The 22,416-nt window shown below is 36.7% G+C and overlaps 1 pseudogene; it reads left to right on the top strand.

Annotated features, from left to right (window-relative positions):
* LOC143641244 (uncharacterized) overlaps positions 1–22,416 on the top strand; it is a 60,766-nt pseudogene that overhangs the window by 2,967 nt on the left and 35,383 nt on the right.

Below are 22,416 nucleotides of genomic sequence, written 5' to 3'. Positions count from 1 at the left end.
ACTGATTGGGGAAAACTTAATATTAAGGTGTTTACTGATAATCCTGATTTGTTAGGAGGGATTTCTGATTCCCTTATTCCTCATAAGATGTCCTATAATATTAATTTCAAGGGTTTAATAGAAGAGACTCCTATTTGCTTTGCTACTGATAATAAATTCATCCCTCAAAGATGTATGCCTATTAATTATAGACAATATTTTACTGATTGCCCTCCTGGCTTCCCAGACATGGATGATAAAAAGAGGAGCCTTTGGCTCCTCGAAATGGTTTCTTTAGGATATTATATAGTTAATGAAACCTATGTTAATAAAACATTACCTGAAGCCATTGATCCATGTGGATTAAAGAATAACAAAAAAGATTTTTATTGGAATAATATGATTGATCCTTGGGAAGAATTTCTTCATTGGTTTCAATGTGGATTTATACAAAGGGCACAAGTCTTTCAGCCTAAGTCTTCAGATGTTAAGATCTATGATTGGTCTGCTTCTGCCCCTCATTTTGATTATAAAAATTATTTTAAGACTAAATCTCAAAAATTTAATCATACTGAATGAATGTACACAAGTTCTCCCATTCATAGATGGTTCTCACCTGGTTGGGTCACTCCAATATTTCAGAGTGAGCTCCCTAATGGAAAGGTTTCATACTTCCCAGATCTCTTTAGATTAATAGCAGCTACTAATATGGTTCTTTTAACCAGACCTGGTAAAACTCCAGAACCTTTCAATATTCATGTTTGCATTAATGCTCCTCATGCTATTTTAGTAGGTAATAATAATACCTTGACAATTGATCATAATAATAGTGTTTATTCTATTTCCTGTGATCAATGTATGTTAACTAATTGTATATATGCTAATCTTCCAAAAAACTACACTACTTTTATAATTATACATCAGCCTTCCTATGTAATGATTCCTGTCCTTCTTAATGATGATTGGTATGATGATGAAGGGTCACAAATTCTTAAAAAATTTAATGAATTAATTAGACCTAAGCGATTTGTTGCAACATTAATTTTAGGAATTACAGCATTAATAGAAATTATTACTTCTTTAGCTTTATCTACTACAGCTTTAGTTAAAGAAATTCATACTGCTCATCATGTTAATGATTTATCTCATAATGTTTCATTAGCATTAGCTATTCATGAAAAAATAGATAAGAAATTGGAGGCCCGAATTAATGCCTTTGAGGAAGCTTTGTTGTATGTAGGAAACCAGATTCAAAACATAAAAACTCAAATGACAACCAAATGTCATGCTAATTTCAAATGGATCTGTGTTACTCCCTTAAAATATAATCAAACTAAATATGGATGGAATCAAGTACAAACTCATTTATTAGGGATCTGGAATAAAACTCAAATAGGCCCCAATATACAAGATTTACAACAAGTAAAATATGTAAGTAAGGCTTATTTATCTACTGACTCTACAGCTGACTTTGCTGCAGATTTATACAAAAATGTACAAAAAACTATTTCCAATAGTACTTGGTGGTCATATATGATTAATATTGGTTTTGGCTTTTTATTCATTGTTCTTGTTTGTCTCATTCTTCCAGTCCTCTTCAGACTTGTCTGGAAATCAATCAGAAGCATCTCCATCCAAATCGAACACCTCAAATTAAAAAATAAAAAGGGGGAAATGCTGCGCCCCTCCCCTGACTCAGGCAATGGCAAGGCCCTACTGAGGTGGATGGCGCAAGGCGTCCATCCTCTGGAGGAGCGCAGTATGTTTCTGGGAATGGGCTAATTTGTTTTTGTATTCCTTTAATAAGTATAGTTGTGACTTCTCATATGACCATTAAGTATGAAGGAAAAAACATGACTTTCCCAGTTAATGCAACTACTTCTAAAGAATGGATCTGTTTGCTCTAAATGCAATGATTCAGCTGTGGAGTGTAAATTGTTAATGTCTAATGAAAAACTCCCTGTATTCCTGTCAAGGAAGCTTTTGAGAAATTAAATTAAAATCTAGAGAAGAAAAATTAATGTTAAGAAGGCATATTAGTGATTAGTACTGGGCAACTTGTTCTTGTTCCTGTGCACAATGGTTTGTGCTCTTACTCTTGTTTGATTAAAATTAATAACAAGTCAACCACTTGCCATAACCATGGCACCGGTTCCAGTCAGTAAGTCAAGGAAGAATAGTCAAGGTATAGGCCAATAGTTTGGGACATTTGTAACTATTATTAAAAGTTAACTAAGCAGAAACAGCTCAAAGCAAAACACGAACTGAAAGTACAAATGTTTGCTTATGCCTAAGCCAAGATACATTCTTCTATTCTGATTGTAGCTAGGTAATATTTTGTTTATTTGAATAATGATTCCTGTTTTGTAGCCACAAAGTACTGTGAGCCTGCCAAAATGAAAAGTATATATGATCAACTTCACAAGTAAAGATGGGGATCAACACCTGCACTTTGGTGTCTGTGTTGTTTCTCCACCCCTCTTTCGCTGACTCCTCACCATCCGTTCGTCTCCTGAGACCCCCTGTTGGAGCTGGTCTCTGACACTAAGGGGCTGTTTGAATTTGGGAATCTGTACTCCCCTCATCTCCACATTTGCCTTGACATGTGTCCTGCCTCTGGAAACCTTTTCATGTCACCTCCTTGTCTTGCTGAATAAAAGAGGGGATGTGAGGTGGGAGGAGGCTATGGGAGCGAAGTCAGGAAATTTTTTCTAATTTGCCTAATTTCCTCACTCAAGTGTGTCTAGTGATTAAATATTGCTTCATTCTATCCTGTGTGCTTAGGCCAGAGGCCAGGGTTTTTTTTTTTCTGAACAGGTAATTGAGAGTATCTGGTCTTTCCATCTTGAGAATTCTCACTCCATTTTCTCTCTCTTTTTTATCTCCCACTCCTGGAAAAGCTATGGTCTTCCCTTCTGGAACCTATCTCCTCTAGAGAGAGCACATGGGTGGTGCCAAGTGTCAGTCAAAGGCAGTGTCCAATACAGAGCTCACTCAATGGAAAAGACTGCAATAACTTGGTCACGCTGCCCTCCCTTGCCCAGGGTAAAGCACCTGGCAGAGTGGGCAGTGGATATATAAAAACAAGTCCTGTGTTCTCGGTCCTGGTCCTTCTGGCCTTGCCTGAGCCTGGACTCCATCACTGTGATCTCTCATGGCCCTTTACTTGCCTGCCCTTGGGGGTGATCCTGAGCCTCCTAGCCATGGCCTCCTCTCCTTGTATTTTTTTTTCCAGGTTTATCTTGCAGTCACTCTTATTCAGGAATCTCCATGGCTCCTGTTACAGCTGGGTTAGGGATGGTCAGGGTGAGTCCACTCTTCTAAAAGTAGAAAGAGAAGATATCAGGATGTTACTGTCTATGAAGGAAGAAAAATTTTAAACTGTCTTCTAAAACATAGATGAAATTTACAGAGCTTACTGTATGCCAGACACGGGGCTCGATGCTTTATCCACCTGTATCTCAGTCTTCCTGAAAATTCCATGAGGTGGGTCCTATTCTTCCCACTTATTAATAAGGAATCAGCGTAAAGAAGTTAACCTTGCTAAGCACATTTGGTCTGTGTGTGTACCACGGCCTTATCATTTTTCTTGCCGCTTTGTCTCTATGAGGTTTTTGGCACCAAAACAAGCATGCTAAATGCAGAGTAGGTTTCCTGATAAATTCCCCCAGAAGTCAACTGGGCCATGCATTGCAAACTACTGTCTCTCAGGTACAAAATGCAGCCCATGGCTCCTGGGTGTACCTTGGTTTTACAAGGCTTCCAGTTATGTGGAGTCTCCCACTCATCCCCACAGCCTGTTCTTTGATCCCCCAAACCACCATAGAATCTAGAACTGCATAAGTCCCACTTTACAGGTGTGAAATAAGCAGGGGGGTTGCTGGAGCAATTAGCCAAGGCTGTGGGGTGTGTATGTGACTGGACTGGAAAACAGACCCATGTTCTCACAGTTTCTGAAAGCCTGCAAGATTCACTCACAGGCTACAAAACACTGGAAAGTCACATTATTTTTCAAGCAAAAATAGCCATTGGAGATCTAAATCCTGAGCTTATAACGGAACAGTGAGAACTCCATTTTTTGTTTTTCTGCCCACATCTTTCCCAGGAGGTGATTTAAGGACAGAGTCCCTCTTGTAGTAAACACAGAATGATGGGAGTTGGAATTGCAATTCCTATGTACATATAATTAGAGGAACCACCCTCATTCTTGTATTTTAGTCAATATTTAGATTCAATATATCTCAGAACATTTGAGAGCCTTACAGTGACTATTAGAATCAACTTGGACAATGTAACAGAATTAGTTCATTGGGACTTACAAGCAAGACAAATTTATAAATGTCTCAATCCTATCATACCACTTGTTTTTGATTATATTATCATTTCAATCCCTGGATACCTTGCAAACACTTTGGTCTTAACCAGATGTAATTCAACTATGGTCACTATTGGTGGTTATGGAACAATGCAACAAATCACAATTAGAAGTGACTTTTGGACATATGTGAAGTCCAGCCTTTGGTCAATGGAATGGATGTGTCTTGTGATTAAATATTGCTTCAAGCTTAGGCACCCCTTCCCCAGGATGTTCATTGTGAATCAAGTGGGTGAATGGTGAGAATGACTTTAGCCCTGAGCTTAAGCAACTCCATTTTAAAAACTCCAGTTTCAAACCTGCATTCTCACGAGGCACATTCACAGATCCCTCAAGTATGACCTCAGACAATTACTTCCCCTTACTCTGATAAACAGCGTGAAGACTCTGGCAGGCTGCCCTCTCCTGATAAGAAGATAAAGTGAGAAGATAAGGGTGGAGACCACCAGACCAGATGTTTCTGACCCCAGGGTAAATGATGTCCTGGAAAAATCTGGTGGTAGCTGATAAGGATAGCAAAGGGGATCATAAAGCCCCAAAATTTAGTGTAAAAATAGAGCTAATGAACAGGGATTCAGCCAACTGAAACAAGGATGCACTCGGGCTGGAAAGCCTGGTGAGGAACTGGACTGACATCTCATTACTTATCATCATTCTCCTGACGAGATCCTCATCCTCTCAAACTCTATAACCTCATCTGGATGGTGAGAGCCTCAACTTCTTTCTATGTCCCTCTCCTCAACAGGTCATCCACTCTATGCCAGGAAAAACCTGCCTTGGTTCTGGACCTGATTACTGTGAATCTTCTTCACATGATCTCAGAATCGAATAAATTAAGGTGGACTTGTTCTCATCAAGGAGACAGTATTCTAAAAGCAAAAGCAAAATCATTAAAAATATTTTCTGACTAGGTAACTGACAAGTACTCTTTTATAGCCACACATTTATATAAGCCATAAAAAATAAGAAGAGCCCTGACCCAAAGTTTGGAGAATACATTCTGCATTTGGCTAGAGTAGGAGTAAAATCGCATTACCAAATTTCTGTACACAGATAAGGCTAAGGACTACTGATATTATGGCACTAATTCTGCCTTTTGTAATAGATGAGGTTTATAAAGCTGTTCAGTATCAAAAAATATTTTCAAAGTCCCACAAGTACTGTGTGTCTGTGTGTGTTTGTGTGTGTGTGTGTGTGTGTGTGTGTGTGTGTGTGTGTGTGTTTATATGAGTGTAGTACTGGTGGTTAAACTAAGGGAATATCATTCCTGAGCTATATATTCAATTTTATCTTTTTTTTAAATTTTGAGACAGGATCTTACAAATATGATTTCTTGTGTGTTCACAATTTTTAAGTACATATCAAGATCAAATATGCCTGACACAAAGGCAAATCTTATCTCCTTTAGGAGCCATGGATTCATCATTATTTTAAATTCTCTTAAAAGTTAAGTAGTATTTTTTTTTCAAAAAGGGGGGTTACACACATATGGTGTCTCATATCAGCAATCTTAATTATTTGGGAGACTTAATCAGGAGATTCACAATTTCTAATTCAGCCTAAATAATATGAGAGGGCCCCAAGCAACTAAACAACACTTTGTCTGAAAACTGAAAATAAAATAAAATACAATTAAAAAGGGCTGGTGATACAAGGGTTTAGGAGAACTATCCTGGATTAAGTACTCATTCCTCTTCCCTTAAAAAGAAAAGAATAAAAAAACCAAAAAGAAACTTTTTATATCTGGTGTACTTTTTTATTAAATGGGGATAATATGTTAGAGAAAAACTTCTGAAGCTTATAGCAAGGATTTAAAATAAACTTGGGAAATGGCTGAGATCTGAATTGAAAAATCAAGGACAAGCAATATTTTTAAAATTTCTTATTAGGAGAAACTTAAAAACAGATATATTTCATTACAGTCATGATAAAAATGCAGCATGGTATGGAAACTGCAACAAAACCACTGTATTTGTATCACAAAAGTTTTATAAATGGAGAATATGAAACATAAAACACTACATAAAAAAGTGAGAGAGAGACAAAATTAAGGCAATATATGTAATGTAAAATAAATAATACCCTAAATATCCACTATATAAATATTATCTGGGGAAGCCGCGACAGCCGCCCAGCCAGACCGGAGCAGGAAGCCGCGACAGCCGCCCAGCCAGACCGGAGCAGGAAGCCGCGACAGCCGCCCAGCCAGACCGGAGCAGGAAGCCGCGACAGCCGCCCAGCCAGACCGGAGCAGGAAGGCGCCAGCCGCCAGCCAGCCCGGAGCAGGAAGGCGCCAGCCGCTCAGCCAGACTGGAGCAGGAAGGCGCCAGCCGCTCAGCCAGACCAGAGGAGGAAGTCCGGTCCCGCCCAGAGCGCTAGTCTCCAGGAAGCCCATCAACCCTTAAAACCCATCAAAGTGGGTGTGGCTACCAGCACAGTTGCGGCTGATCCAGGGACCCGGTTTCCAACTCCCCCACCCTTAGCTGCGATAACTCAAAATATTTCCCACAAGCTTTTGGGGATTGTAGCTATCAACACAAAACAACAACTGTAGAGGCACCTGGTTTCTACCCCAGAGACTAGAGTAGGGAAGATACAGGTGGAAGCTCATTTCCCTTCACACTGGCTATACCCACCACAATGAATACAGAGGCTCAAACTAGGAATAGACAACGCCACCTACTGGAAGCAAGGAAAACAGTGTTCTGAGAGACTTTTTTTTTCCCTCTCTTTCTCTTTTCTTCTCTCTCTTCCACAACTTCAGCATATGTGAAACCAAGAACTGAGCATGAACAACTGAATTACCAAAGTAATATAATATAGAGGAATTGCATATACCCCACCTCCCCCCATTTTTTTTCTGTATTTCTATCTTACTTCCCTTTCCCTTCTCTTATTTCTCTTTTCTTCCTTGTTATTTCTTTTCTTTTCTTTTTTTTAATTCATATTCTCTCTATACCACTTTCAATCTCCTAACTTTTGCTATCTATACATAGGGTAACTATCTAAATAGGAGGTTGAGTCTATACATTCTTCCATAAATTACCAGTCGAGTGGTTAGAGTTCTCCAAAGGTGCTGTTAGTTTAACCTCATTCCCTCACTCCTTTCTCTTTAAGTATAACATCCTTCGTCTGAAATTAAGTTTTCTATATGCCACCAGATATGGTACACCTTTTATGAAACTAAGGAATATATTCTTAAGTAATAATTAAATCCAACATCTATAGTCTTAGAATCTAACTATAAATGTATTAAAAATGAAAACTTGTCCTTAGATAATGTACTGTTGATATTGGGATCTGTTAACATTGTCTTTCTCCGAAAAAGAGGGATATTGGAGCTATTCAAGAACAATACAAATATATAAGGGGAAAAACATTAACTCAGCAGTTTCACAAAGCTAGAAAGAATCATGAGCAGTATGAAAAGACAAGGAAAGAAAGGACCACAAACAATACAGGTCAATTCAACATTAGATGAGGTAATATCTGCAGCTGATGGAATGTCAGACAAAGAGTTCAGGATATACATGCTTCAGATGATCTGGAGACTCAAGGAAGACATTATTCATCAAATTCAGACAATGAAAAATCACTTGGACAATGAATTACATAAACAAATCCAAGAAGCAAAAGATCAACTCTATAGGGAGATAGAGGATATAAAAAACAAACAAACAGAAATCCTAGAAATGCAGGAAACAATAAACCAAATTAAAAACTCAAATGAGAGTATTACCAGCAGAGTAGAACACTTGGAAAATAGAACTTCAGACAACGAAGACAAAGTTTTTCAACTTGAAAAGAACATAGACAGCTCAGCGAGAATGTTAAGAAATCATGAGCAGAACATCCAAGAATTATGGGATAACATCAAGAAACCAAACCTAAGAGTTATTGGGATACAAGAGGGTACAGAGGTCCAAACCAAGGGAATGACTAATCTATTCAATGAAATAATACTAGAAAACTTCCCAGACTTAAAGAATGAAAAAGAAATCCAAATACTAGAAGCCTACAGGACACCGAATACACAAAATCATAAGAGATCCACACCAAGACACATAATAATGAAGATGACCAACATACAGAATAAGGAGAGAGTCTTAAAAGCCACAAGAGAGAGGAAGCAGATTACATTTAAGGGTAAACCAATCAGGATAACTGCTGATCTTTCAACACAGACTCTGAAAGCTAGAAGATCCTGGAACAACATATTTCAAACGCTGAAAGAAAAAGGGTTCCAACCAAGAATCATGTATCCAGCGAAATTAAGCTTCAGGATTGAAGATGAAATAAAAATCTTCCACGATATGCAAAAGTTAAAAGAATTTGCAGCTAGAAAACCAGCTCTTCAAAACATCCTTGGCAAAACATTACAGGAAGAGGAAATGAAAAATAACAATGAAAACCAACAACGGGAGGTAGTACAATAAAGGAAAAACTAAGCATAGAGGAAAAACTAATCATGTTAAGTATCATACATAACCAAATATGGCTGGAAATACAAACCATATCTCAAAAGTAACCGTAAATGTTAATGGCTTAAATGCACCAATCAAAAGACATAGGCTAGTAGAATGGATTAAAAAAAAGATCCAACAATATGCTGCCTACAGGAGACTCATCTGATAGGAAAAGACATACACAGACTGAAGGTGAAAGGTTGGGAAAAATCATATCACTCATACGGACCCCGGAAGCAAGCAGGGGTGTCCATACTTGTATCAAATAAAATAGACTTCAAGCCAAAGTTAATCAAAAGGGATAAACAAGGACAAAACATTCTGCTCAAGGGAACCATACACCAACAAGACTTGACGATCATTAATATATATGCCCCAAACAATGGTGCAGCTACGTTCATCAAACAAACTCTTCTCAAGTTCAAGAGTCTAATAGACCACAACACAATAATCATGGGAGATTTTAATACACCTCTCTCACCAATGGACAGATCTTCCAAACAAAAATTGAATAAAGAAACCATAGAGCTCAATAATACAATAAATAACTTAGACTTAATTGATATATACAGAATATACCACCCAACATCAAGCGGATACACTTTCTTCTCAGCAGCACATGGATCCTTCTCAAAAATAGACCATATATTATGTCACAGGGCAAAGCTTAGCAATTACAAAGGAGTTGAGATACTACCATGCATTTTATCTGATCATAATGGAATGAAATTGGAAATCAATAATAAAATGAGAAAGGAAAAACCCTACATCACATGGAGATTAAAAAATATGCTACTGAATGAACAAAGGGTTACAAAAGACATCAAAGAGGAAATTAAAAAATTCTTAGAGGTAAACGAAAACTCAGAAACAACATATCGAAATCTTTGGGACACTATGAAAGCAGTACTAAGAGGAAAATTCATTTCATGGAGTTCATTCCTTAAAAGAAGTAAAAGCCAACAAATAAATGACCTCATACTACACCTCAAAGCCTTAGAAAAAGAAGAACAAATCAGCAGCAAATACAGTAGAAGGCAAGAAATAATTAAAATTAGAGCAGAAATCAATGAAATCAAAACAAAAGAAACAATCGAAAAAATTGACAAAACTAAAAGTAGGTTCTTTGAATAATTAAATAAGATTGATAGACCACTAGCCACACTAAAAAAGAGAAGAAGAGAGAGAACCCAAATTACTAGCTTACGGGATGAAAAAGGCAACATCACAACAGACAATTCAGAAATACAGACGATAATTAGAAATTATTTTGAAACCCTATACTCTAATAAAATAGAAGATAGTGAAGGCATAGATAAATTCCTTGAGACATATGAACTACCCATATTGAATCAGGAAGATATAAACAACCTAAACAGATCAATATCAAGGGAGGAAATAGAAGAAGCCATCAAAAGACTACCAACCAAGAAAAGCCCAGGACCGGATGGATATACAGCAGAGTTTTACAAAACATTTAAAGAGGAACTAATACCAATACTCCATATTCTATTTCAGGAGATAGAAAAAGAGGGAGAACTCCCAAATTCATTCTATGAGGCCAATATCACCCTGATTCCCAAACCAGAGAAGGACACCTCAAAGAAAGAAAACTACAGACCAATATCCCTAATGAATTTAGATGCAAAAATCCTCAATAAAATTCTGGCAAATCGTATACAAAAACATATAAAAAAGATTGTGCACCATGATCAAGTAGGATTCATCCCTGGGATGCAATGCTGGTTCAATATACGGAAATCAATAAACGTTATTCACCACATCAATAGACTTAAAGATAAGAACCATATGATCATCTCGGTGGACGCAGAAAAAGCATTCGACAAAGTACAGCATCCCTTTATGTTCAAAACATTAGAAAAACTAGGGATAACAGGAACTTACCTCAAAATTATAAAAGCTATATATGCTAAGCCTCAGGCTAGCATCATTCTAAATGGAAAAAAACTGAAGGCATTCCCTCTAAAATCTGGAACAAGACAGGGATGCCCTCTCTCACCACTTCTATTCAATATAGTTCTCGAAACACTGGCCAGAGCAATTAGACAGACGAAAGAAATTAAAGGCATAAAAATAGGAAAAGAAGAACTTAAATTATCACTATTTGCGGATGATATGATCCTATACCTAGAAGACACAAAAGGGTCTACAAAGAAACTACTAGAGCTAATAAATGAATTCAGCAAAGTGGCTGGATATAAAATCAACACGCATAAATCAAAGGCATTCCTGTATATCAGCGACAAATCGTCTGAACTGGAAATGAGGACATCTACCCCATTCACAGTCTCCTCAAAAAAAATAAAATACTTGGGAATCAACCTAACAAAAGAGGTGAAAGATTTATACAATGAAAACTACAGAACCCTAAAGAGAGAAATAGAAGAAGATCTCAGAAGATGGAAAAATATACCCTGTTCATGGATAGGCAGAACTAACATCATCAAAATGGCAATATTACCAAAAGTTCTCTATAGGTTCAATGCAATGCCAATCAAAATCCCAACGGCATTTCTTGTAGAAATAGATAAAGCAATCATGAAATTCATATGGAAAAATAAAAGACCCAGAATAGCAAAAGCAATTCTAAGCAGGAAGTGTGAATCAGGAGGTGTAGCGATACCAGATTTCAAACTGTACTACAAAGCAATAGTAACAAAAACAGCATGGTACTGGTACCAAAACAGGCGGGTGGACCAATGGTATAGAATAGAGGACATAGCAACCAATCCACAAAATTACAACTATCTTATATTCGATAAAGGGGCTAAAAGCATGCAATGGAGGAAGGATAGCATCTTCAACAAATGGTGCTGGGAAAACTGGAAATCCATATGCAATAAAATGAAACTGAATCCCCTCCTCTCGCCATGCACAAAAGTTAACTCAAAATGGATCAAGGACCTTGATATCAAATCAGAGACTATGCGTCTGATAGATGAAAAGGTTCGCTCCGATCTACATATTGTGGGGTCGGGCTCCAAATTCCTTAATAGGACACCCATAGCACAAGAGTTAAAAACAAGAATCAACAAATGGGACTTACTTAAACTAAAAAGTTTTTTCTCAGCAAGAGAAACAATAAGAGAGGTAAATAGGGAGCCTACATCATGGGAACTAATTTTTACTCCTCACACTTTAGATAGAGCTCTAATATCCAGAGTATACAAAGAACTCAAAAAATTAAACAATAAGAAAACAAATAACCCAATCAACAAATGGGCCAAAGACCTGAACAGACACTTCTCAGAGGAGGACATACAATCAATCAACAAGTACATGAAAAAATGCTCACCATCTCTAGCAGTCAGAGAAATGCAAATCAAAACTACCCTAAGATACCATCTCACTCCAGTAAGATTGGCAGCCATTATGAAGTCGAACAATAACAAGTGCTGGCGAGGATGTGGGGAAAAGGGTACTCTTATACATTGCTGGTGGGACTGCAAAATGGTGAGGCCAATATGGAAAGCAGTATGGAGATTCCTGGGAAAGCTGGGAATGGAACCACCATTTGACCCAGCTATTGCCCTTCACGGACTATTCCCTGAAGACCTCAAAAGAGCGTACTACAGGGATACTGCCACATCGATGTTCATAGCAGCACAATTCACAATAGCTAGACTGTGGAACCAACCCCGATGCCCCTCAATAGATGAATGGATAAAAAAAATGTGGCATTTATACACAATGGAGTACTACGCAGCACTAAGAAATGACAAAATCATGGAATTTGCAGGGAAATGGATGGCACTAGAGCAGATTATGCTAAGTGAAGCTAGCCAATCCCTAAAAAACAAATGCCAAATGTCTTCTTTGATATAATGAGAGCAACCAAGAACAGAGCAGGGAGGAAGAGCAGGAGGAAAAGATTAACATTAAGCAGAGTCATGAAGTGGGAGGGAAAGGGAGAGAAAAGGGAAATTGCTTGGAAATGAAAGGAGACCCTCATTGTTATGCAAAATTACATATAAGAGTTTGTGAGGGGAATGGGAAAAAAATAAGGAGAGAAATGAATTACAGTTGATGGGGTAGAGAGAGAAGATGGGAGGGGAGGGGAGGGGGGATAGTAGAGGATAGGAAATGTAGCAGAATACAACAGTTACTATTATGGTATTATGTAAAAATGTGGATGTGTAACCGATGTGATTCTGAAATCTTTGTAATGTTTTGAATAAAAAAAAAATTAAATAAATAAATAAATAAATATTATCTGGGAGCATGTCTACAAAACAACACAATACTCCTTGCATAAACAGAGGATTTGTGAGAGTCTCAAAAATAATTTCACATCTGTGGCTGCTGTGTAGGGGCTCATATCAAAAAAGCAATGTTTGGGGTTCAAGCAGTTGAAAGAAGATGTGAGGAACTTTTTTTTTACCATGTGATTTATTTTCCTTATTTTATTTAGTCATGCATGAAAGCAGAATGTATTTTGACATATAATACATACATGGAATATACATACATTAATCATATTGTCTATTCTATTCTGCTGCCCTTCGTATCCTCCCTACTCCTGCCCTCCTCTCCGATCCTTTCTCTTTATTCAATCTAATGTGACACACTGCCACAGTCTGTCTGGGCACAAATAACCAAGCCGCCACAAAAGCCTTGTAGGTTCAAACAGCAATTCTTTATTCCTGAACTCTCACCGGCACTCTACACACACTTCTCTGGAACACACTCCCTCCACCAGGTTCCGCGTGCCAATTCTCCCTGAATCCCATTGACAACTTAATGGGAACTCCAAAGTAGTGGGCTGCCAAAGGCAGCAGGATCTGCCCTATTCCTGGAGCAGGGTCACCTTTCAACAATTTCCTCAAGCAAAATGCCAGGCGTCATTCCAAACCCTAAACTGTGGCTCTCAACAACACACATTTTTTTTTTCTTTTTCTCATCACAACATCATATATGTATTCTGTATAACAATGAGGTCCTCCTTCCATCTTCTGTGCAATTCCCCTTATCCCTCTTTTTTCCTCAAACGTGTCTTCCCTAATAGTGGTAATCTTCTTCTCATACTCTTCTTCCCTATCCCATTTTGAGTCACCCCCCCCCCTTATATCAGAGAAGACATTCGTCATTTGTTTTTTAGGATTGGCTAACTTCACTTAGCATAATCTGCTCCATTGTCATCCATTTGCCTGCAAATTCCATGATCTTGTTATTTTTTAGTGCTGAGTAATATTCCATTGTGTATAAATGCCACATTTTTTAATCCATTCATCTATTGAAGGGCATCTAGGTTGGTCACACATTCTAGCTATTGTGAATTGTGCTGCTATAATCATTGATGTGGCTGTGTCCCTGTAGTATGCTCTTTTTAGGTCTTTTGTGTATAGTCTGAGAAAGGGAATAGCTGGGTCAAATGGTGGTTCCATTTCCAGCCTTCCAAATTGGATGCACCAATTTGCAGTCCCACCAACAATGTGTGAGTACACCTTCCCCCAACATCCTCGCCAGCAATTATTGTTTGACTTCATAATGGCTGCCATTCTTATTGGAGTGAGATGGTATCTTAGAGTAGTTTTAATTTGCATTTCTCTGATTTCTAGAGATGGTGAGCATTTTTTCATGTACTTGTTGATTGATTGTATATCCTCTTCTGAGAAGTTTCTGTTCAAGTCCTTGGCCCATTTGTTGATTGGGTTATTTGCTTTTTTGTCGTTTAACTTTTTGAGTTCTTTGTATACTCTAGAAATTAGAGTTTTATCTGCTTTTTGAAGGGTAAAAAATTGTTCCCAGGATGTAGGCTCCCTATTCACCAGATGTGAGGAACTTTTGAGATGGTAGGCTTGCTACATCTGAAGGCAGCAATAGCCCATAACCAGCCTCTAGCTTCTACCCCCAGCCCAAAAATTTATTAAATAGAATTTTTTTTTATGCAGGTCAGACAAAGAAGGCACATCAATAACATTTGACTGATGTAAGAGCATGCTCACAAATGTTTTTGACCTTGAGTACATACATTGAATCTGAGTGTTTATGACATTAGCTATTTGCTAAAAACATAGCTCTCTGGAAGCTCTACTAACACACTTGTTCTTTTTGGTCTTTTTTTGGCCCTAAATGCCTCATGGAATTTAGCATTTTACAACTTCTACTATAAGGAGCAATGCTAACCTCACCATTTTTAGGGTGCAACATAGAATGCTATTTATCTCTAATTTTTATAGACAAAAAATAATAATCTTGCTCTCTTGAAACATGGGTAAGTTATTTTTTAAGTCCATCAGTTCTGCTTAACAGGTAAAATATATTAAACTTGGATGCCTGCACTGGCCATGCCAGTTGTTCACTGGAACCATTGGCTGCTGTTGTTTCATTTTATGCATCATCCAATGACTGGACTTGAAAGCCTTTATCCTTCTTCTTCTCTACAGACTCAACATCACAATGGGTAAGGTTGATAGGTATTTTCAAAATACAGAGATCTTACTCTACTGGGTGTATTTTGGATCCTAGACCTCTTGATTATCTTGTAATTTCTCATTCTGGTAGTCTCTCATAAACTTGCATCAGTTTTTGCTCTCAGATGTATAGAAACCATTCATCCCATGGTGAGAGCAGCTGCACATGATTCATTTGACTACTTCTCCAAATCATCTATGCCATTGCTGCCACTTTTTTCTTTGGCCAGGGGCTGGAGCCTAGGCTTCAATACTTCATTGAGACTTCAACTTGAAGGGTTCATGTTTGCCCACAGTGCAGTCAGAATCCTTATTTCTGCTTACAAGGAACTAATCCCAGTATATCATAACTCTCCATAGGAGTCCACTGTAATAGAACTGAGGCAACTAAGTAGTGTATGCTTCTTCGCGTCCATAGGTGCTACCACTCCCCTAACAACCTCTATTAATCTATCAGGACTGAGATATCTCTCACCTGCAAATGTCCTAAACACTTTGACAGTTGCTGTGTGGATGTTGAGACCCAGGATGTAAAATTCGGGTCTCTAGCAATTGAGAGATGTGAGGCAGAGTTGGCAGTGTTGTCATGTTTATGCAAAAAAACACAATAGCTCCCAGACATCCCAGAACCTTCAGCCCTTAGATTCCTGCATCATGCCATTGGCCTTTTCATATATAGGACAGAAAACAAAGATGAATGGTCAATATTTTACATAATGAACACATTCTCAAAAGAAAATTTTTATGACAATGAATTAATACACTAAATCAGGGTATTTATTACTTCAATAAATAATAATAACAACCTGTTGGAAGCATCAACAACAGAGCAGCTATAGCCATGTTTGGCCTTTCCAATGATCCACACTTTTAGGATTCATCATCAAAAAATCTACACTCCTGAAGTCTTCTGCAATGATCTATTAGCAAGGAAGTAAGAGCTCTGCATCCACAGGCCACGAAAAATACACTGTATTGTGATATGACTAGAACACAATCCCCCCTGCCTAGGATTACTAAAAGCGATCTCCAGATGGTATCCTGACAAGCTCATCATTCTTTCAACTTATCATTGATCAACTGCTGTGTGGCTGAAACTAAAGATGTAATATGTTTTGAAATAATATTTATATTATTTTGATGATTCAGAATATACATACAATTGAATAATGCAGGAATCCATTCCTGTACTGCTGTTAACAAACCAAGTGCCATGTGATTTTGCAACACAACTTTTTGTATTTGATATTTTTCTTTATTAACTAGAGATAGAACCTGCTTTGTATGATTTAAGATTTGACTGTGCACTCTATCTTATTCACCCAGGATACATTAAAAAAATACCTCATTCTTGTGAGTTTAAAATTTTATTTATCATATAGTCTTCTCTTTAGCTATAACCATACCTTAATTTGCCATAGGCTGTAAGGTTTGAACCTAATATCTTAATAATGCCAGCAGAAAAACCAGAAGTTGAAATATATTGAGTAACCTTTTCAAACTAAATAAATGTTTAGGCAGTAAAAAAAAAAAATGTCTGGATAGAATGGAGATCAACATACCTTTCACTGAAATAGATAATGTTACCTTTAATATAGATTGAAATATGGGTTTCAATATTTAATCCTTAGGAAATAAGCCAGAATTAACAAAGGGGTAATTATAACAGCTGTTTCTCTGCTTAGGATTTCAATTTTGCCTGTTCATAAACCAGGAAACAAGAGCCAATATTATAGTGCATGTCTGTAATTTCAGTGACTCAAGAGGCTTAGGAAAAAGGATTTTAAGCTCAAGGCTAGACTCAGCAACTCAGTGGGGCCTTAAGCATCTTAGTGAGAACTTGGCTTGTCTTTAAAAACAAATGGGCTAGAGATGTGATTTGTGATAAAGTGTTCTGAGTCCAGTCTTTGGTACAAAAAAATATTCTGCTTTTCTGTGTCACGATCTAACTTCTAAGACAATAATGAAAGATTGATAATTCATGTAGTCTAGAGTAGAATGATACCGAATGCCAATATATTAGTAATTCTTTAGCCCTATCTGTACACAAAAAGTTGACAATGTGTTTTTAATCCTCTTGTAGCTAAAGTGCAGAGTATATTTCCCACATTTTGGATCTGAGCTCATATTTTTAGTGTGTGACTTATGTAAATCTGTGACTATGAAAGTGTATTTGTCAGGAAACATTTTGAATACTTTGATTTTACTTTCATAACACTGTCACCTCAATGAGAAAGAGACCACCTTAGTTTATTTGATTCTGAGAAGTAGGGTTCTTTTATTGGCAACCATATCTCCCTCTGAAGTACAGTAACCTTACAAACTATCAACTAATGCAGTAAAAAGATCCCATATAAACCCAGTCTTAATTGATGATAAGCCCACACTTGAGACAATAATTTGTATATAGTTTGTTTTATTCAGTGATAGATATCTAATTTACTAAACATTGTTTGAATGCCAGGATTCAATCAAATGTGGAACAGAAATTGTGTGAAAAACATATTGTGCCTTATAGGTACTGGTTAAATTTTTATTGATTTAAATTTAAACTTTAATCTCTTGACAGGCTTTATTGAATTATATGGAAATATGTGTAGACTTCTATGCCTTTAATGTTGGATGATATTCTCAGTGTACCCCATACTAAAGAAGAAAACTGAAATCACAACCCTGCATTAGGCTGAAGACAAAACTACAAAATAAATTTAAAAAAAAATGTTTAAACTCTAGTTTCTGGGTTACTGATGATCTGATGTCCTAGAGTCTTCTCTCCAGTGACACCAATCTTTTTTTGTTAAAGTATGATATCTAAAATGAAAATGGATCTGTGCCCAGAATCCTGTGAGAAACAGTGTCCACTTTTGTACACTTCTGAGTTGTAGATGGCTGCTCTCTCAAATTGCAGAGTCTCTCCTGTTCTTTGGTCCTGAGAGAATGTTGTTTGGTATGTTTATTCAATAACTTATGACACAGAACTGAGTTGTCCATTTTTTTCACCTTGCTGAGGTCAGAGTATTTATAGATCTCAAACATGGAATATAGCTGTGGTGAACATAGATATCTCTGAGAGGTCAAGAGTAAATTTTAGGATGAAGCTTGAAAAATACATTAATTTAGTAGTCTATTGATATTTTAAAAAAATAATAATATTTTGGATACAGTGGTTTATGTTATTAAATTGATTTTAGCTGTCCTTCTTAATTTTTATTATGAATACTAGAAATTTTTAAATTATATTAGTGCATTATAATGTTTTTCCCTCTGGGAAAATATTAATCCTTTAGGACATTGCTTAGAAGTTTAAAATAAAATTTGCTTTCTCATAAGACAGCACAAAAGTTAAATGAAATTTTAATGTAATTTTGATAAAGTTTTTATTCATAAAAGTATATATTTTGGGTGTGTGGGAGATCTTGCCTTTTAGTTTTATTTTCCCTATTGGGTTTCTCCCCACTGAAATTAAGTTTTCATCACATTAGTAGAACATCACAAAATCTTTTAGCTTTCCCTGTCTCACTAAGGTGTGGCTGTAGAGTTTAAGAATGGTGAGGATAATACAAATGATGAAAAGTGATGATATGTCATTCCAAGTCCTCATCAGCCTCCCCAGCTCAAGTGCATTTTTTCTTGAGCTGGATGAACATCTCTTCATTTGCTATACTCTTCATACTAAATTTTGTAGCTTTTTTACCCTTTTTTCAATCCTTGTTAGTTACCAACAGATTTTTCCATGACATCATTTAATCTAGGGCCAGAAACATCTGGTCTGGTGGTCTGCACCTTGGTCTTCTCACCTTTCCCTCTTATTAGGTGAGGACAACCTGACAGAGGCCTCACTCTATCAAGGTGAGGGGGAAGTGATTTATTTATGTCTGAGGGCAACACTGCAGGGCTTCTTTAGGCATGCCCTGGTGAGACTGCCTGTTTCAAAGTGAAAGTCTTAAAATGGAGATTTTTAGGCCAGGACTAAAGCCATCCTCACAATAGTGTAGTTAATTTGTCCAAAATTAAGGTTTTTTCTTTGTTGTTGTTTGTTTGTTTCTTTAATGTATTTGTCCTCAATTGAATTTTTTGATTTTTCTTTTCTTTTTTTTTTTTTTTTTTTTGGACCAGGTTTTAACTCAGGGGCACTGAGACACATCCCCAGTCCTTTTTTTATGTCTTTAGAGAGAGGGTCTCACTTAGTTGCTTAGTGCCTTGTTTTTGCTGAAGGTAGCTTTGAACTCATGATACCCATGTACAATTCTTCTGCGCCACAGGGGTTATGGCCTGTGCCACTAAGTTTTCTTTCAAGTAAGTTTTTAAATATGTAAGACAACTTTATTAAAATGACATTTAGAAGCATTCCTAATATTCAAGCAAACTCCTTTATCCTGGTGTGGCAGGAAACAAAAGTGGAACTGAACTTTAATTTAAATAATAAGAAAGTTCAATTGCAAGGGCTTAATTAGAACACAGATAATTAGAAGGTTACAGGCCATTGCACTGTTGTACTTTTAAAAAATAATTATTTTTCTTAGTTGTGGATGAACAAAGTATCTTTATCTTTATTATTATTATTATTAATGTGGGTCCAGTATCAAACAGACTGCCTCATGCATACTAGCCAAGCACTCTACTACTAAGCCACAACCCTAAACTCTTACCTGGTATTTTTTTAATATTTTATTTATTTATATGTGGCGCTGAGAATTAAGCTCAGGGCCTCATATATGCTAGGCAAGCACTGTACCACTGAGCAACACCTTCAGCTCTTTCGTGGTACTTTTTAAATACCTGTTTTACATAAATTTTAATTAGTAGCTTTAACCCTTTCCCAATATCTGTTTGGATTAAATCAATAACCTAGAAATAAGTGAAGCAAAGTCTAGTTTTATCTCAAACTTTGATTTTATATCCTCTTTCTTCCCCAGACAAGACACCTTATCACAGTGTCTGAATTAAATTCCCCCCTGAGGAATTTACTGTATGTTGTTCACATTCCAAACTCCAAAATGTACCTATTCCTTAGTTTTGGAAAATTCTTATACAATTTGTCCAGAGGTACCAAAATTGCTTGGAGTACTCAGAAGAATCCATATCTGAGTCTTGCCTTTTAGGGAGCAGTTTGAATTTAAGTATGAAGCCTTTAAGGCAAGTAGATGGATTATCTGGAGCTGGAAGGAACCTTTTCATCAATACCTTGCATCTAAAAGGCACTTCATTTGATCCCTTTTATTAGATACTGTGAATCAACCTAAAATAAAAATGGCAGTGAAGTAATTTCTTTAACAAAAATGTTCCAAATTCTTTAGATATTTATCCAGAATTTTAATTGCTGGGTTATAGGGCATTTTTAAACCAAGAGTTGTTATTTATTTTTATTTATTTAGGCACTTTACCACTGTGTTACATCCCTATGTTTTTTAATAAGACAGGATATCACTGAGTCACTTAAGCCATTGCCAAGTTTCTGAGGCTGGTCTTGCATTTAAGTTGCTTATGTTTTATCCTCCCAAGCCACTGAGAGTACAGACATTCACAATAATACCCTGCTTCAAAAAATTATTATTAGTGGATTATATGACATTTTTATTTTGAACTCTTAAGAACCACCTATACTCTGGAGTCCCTACTATCTTTCAGATATTTGTTTAGTTTGGTGTGGTTTGGTGCTAGGAATTGAACTCTGGGAGTGCTTAAAACTGAGTTATTTCCCCAGTCTTTTTTTTTTTGGAAACAGGTGATATATCACTAATATCTCAATAAGTTGCTTATAGCCTTGCTATGTTGTTAAGGCTGTCTTTCAAATCACAATCCTCCTGACTTGCCTCCACAACTAGCTCTTTCAAATTATTATAATAACCTTTTCAACAACACTGCTCAGGCTACAGAAAATCTCTTTGACTGATGCATTTTATCCCTGTGGAAAGTTTATATGAAGTAGCCAATGTAGGACTATTTTGTAAAGATTTTTTGAAATAAACAGGGATCATTTTTTTTTTTTTTTTTTTAGTTTTCAGCAGACACAACATCTTTGTTTTTAATGTGGTGCTGAGGCTCGAACCCGGGCCGCACGCATGCCAGGTGAGCGTGCTACTGCTTGAGCCACATCCCCAGCCCGGGATCATTGTTTTTTAACCTCCTTTTTGAACTGCTTTTTGGTATCATAGTTCATAAAAGTGCTGGGAAAAAGAATGCAAATTCATTTGTTTGAAATCTACAGAGATTTACACAAGCTCAATCACCTTTTGTTCTAGAGTTTGGAACTTCAGAACACAGTAACTTAAATAAAATATTTTAAAGTTGAGATATTTAGTACACACATCGACACTCACATCCACACACACACACAAAAAAAACTTTCTAGGAGCAATTGGTAGTTCTTTCATAATTACTAGTGTATCAGGGACATGTAACATAAACAAAATATGTTAAATTTGAAACATTCAATACACACATACACACACCCACAAAAGAAAAAAGAAAAAAAAACTTTTTCTAGGAGGAATTGGTAGTTCTGGCCTTATTACTAGTGTATCAGGGTTGGGGCAGGATTCAGGAAGTGCTAAAATCTCACTCAAGCTAAGAGTGGTTTACTGGATTCCTCCCTATTTCACCAATAATACAAGCTAGAGTGAACTTCATCTGTCAGCAACAGCAATTGGGAAAATATGTTGGCAGATTATTTTTTGAGATAAATTGACAGTTTTGATATTTGGGTGTTTTTTTGTCTTGGTCACACCTGATGGAACACTTGTGAAGGATTTTATAGCTCCTAGATATCGCCACTTTTTGTATCATTTCTTTCATATTTCCTTCTTTCTTTTTTTTCTTTTCTTTCTTTCTTTCTTTCTTTTTTTTTTGTGGTGCTAGAGATTGAACCCAGGACCTTGTGCATACAAGGCAAGCACTCTAAAAACTGAGCTACATACTCAGACCCTCTCTCACATTTCTGTTCACTAGAGGCGTTGATGGTAATGAGGGATTTTGTCCAAAATGTGGTACATTTCTTAAGACCAGACTAATATCCAGTGTATCTAAATCTCTCTACTCATTCATGATTTTGCCAAAGAGACACTTACAGTAGTTTTTTTTTCCTTAAATGTATATATAGATGGAGAAAGAGTGTCTCATTTAATATACTGTTTTATTTTCAACATCATTCCCTCTTAATATT

The sequence above is a fragment of the Callospermophilus lateralis genome, unplaced genomic scaffold (assembly GCF_048772815.1).
Source record: "Callospermophilus lateralis isolate mCalLat2 unplaced genomic scaffold, mCalLat2.hap1 Scaffold_922, whole genome shotgun sequence".
Lineage (NCBI taxonomy): Eukaryota > Metazoa > Chordata > Mammalia > Rodentia > Sciuridae > Callospermophilus > Callospermophilus lateralis.
This window is presented reverse-complemented; position numbering and strand designations above follow the sequence as displayed.